This window comes from Chinchilla lanigera, unplaced genomic scaffold (genome assembly GCF_000276665.1).
Source record: "Chinchilla lanigera isolate Chin_1 unplaced genomic scaffold, ChiLan1.0 scaffold00017, whole genome shotgun sequence".
NCBI classification, from domain to species: domain Eukaryota; kingdom Metazoa; phylum Chordata; class Mammalia; order Rodentia; family Chinchillidae; genus Chinchilla; species Chinchilla lanigera.
The window spans coordinates 2,184,904-2,186,513 of NW_004955418.1; positions in this window are offsets into that span (position 1 = coordinate 2,184,904).

Below are 1,610 nucleotides of genomic sequence, written 5' to 3' on the forward strand. Positions count from 1 at the left end.
GGTGGGCCAGTAAACTAGTACAACTACTATGGAAATCAGGATAGAGATGCCTCTGAGGTTAAAAATAGAAATTCCATTTGATCCAACTATAGTTCATGTAGGTATCTTCCTCAACAGCTAAAGGCATCATACTGATACACGAATACCCATGTTTATAGAAGCACAACTCACAGTAGCTAAATCTTGGAAATGGCTTTCATGTCCATCAACAGATGAATGGATAAAGAAAATGTGTTACATGTACACAATGGAGGGCCAGGTATGGTGGCGCATGCCTGTAATCCCAGCACTCGGGGAGGCTGAGGCAGGAGGATCGTTGCGAGTTTGAGGCCAGCCTGGGCTACAAAGTGAGCTCAAGGCCAGCCTGAACTGCATAGTGAGACCCTGACTCAAAAAGACCCCCCCCAAAAAAAAACCCACAATGGAGTACTACTTGCCCATGAAGAAGGATAAATGTAAGTACTTTGTGGGAAAATGGATGTACCTTGAGACTCTAACACAATGCAAAATAAATCAGACACAGAAAGTTAAATATCATGTGGTTTCTCTTATCTGAGAAACTCAAAGTATAAATAATTTAAAGAGCAAAATAGAAGAAGATAAGAAATAAGGAGGTAGCCCTTTTGCAGATGGGAAGGGGACCTGGGGATACAGAGAATCGGAGGGAGGAAAGGGGAAGGGAAGGGAACAGAGGTGCAGTATGTCCATGTAACAACGCCCCACAATGAATGTGTTTATTATGTATTGCAAATGTGTACCAATAAAAAAGTTTAAAACATTAAAAAAAGCAAATGCCCCCCTCTGTGGTCGGGTTAGTCAGCTCAGCAGCCTGTCCCCTCCCCAGCTCTCTGGAAGCAGTGGGTGCCCGGCCTAGGGTTTTGGGCGGGGGTTCCCTGGACTGCTGGATAGGAAGCCCCGTGAGAGGCGGCTCCTTCCCTGCGGCTTCTGCTGGGGCGCTGCTGCTGGGGTCCTCGCTGGAGAGGGGAAGAGGCTGAGCCGCACGGTGACATCAGCCCCATCACCCCCTCCCTCACCAGTTCTCAGCAGTGGCCTGGAAGGTGAGGACCCTTCCGTAGCTTTATTGAGCCATGGGGATGAGAAGCGCTGGGAGTTGGAGGGCTGGGATACCCAGGCTGGTCCACAGGGGCTGCCCCCTCCAGCAGAGCCAACCCTGAAACATCCGTGACACCCCAGGCCATCACCTTGGGGAGATGGAATTGGAGAGCCGCCTTTCTATTATGCAAAGAAGGGCTTTTCAAGTAAATTTCCACTTAAGTATGAGCTTAGATCAGTGAAGATGGGGTCGTAATAGCTTTGATGGTCATCACAGCTATTAAAAATACATTTTCCCTGCGCTGTGGCGGCCTTGTCATCTTCTCATGTCCTCCCCCAAGCCTGCGTGAGTCAGCCCTTCCTGAGCATCAGCGAGGCAGGTTAGAGCCCATCTGTATGCTCAGCCTCGCAATCCTCCAGTGTGCATAGTGGGGCCGCTGACATGCGTGGCACCACCCGTGGAGGGAGGGTTGGGTGGAGGTGGGCGGGGCCGGGTGGAAAGCGAAGCCTGTGGCCCACTGCGCACCGCGACAAGGCCAGGCTCAGCTCTCTCCGCG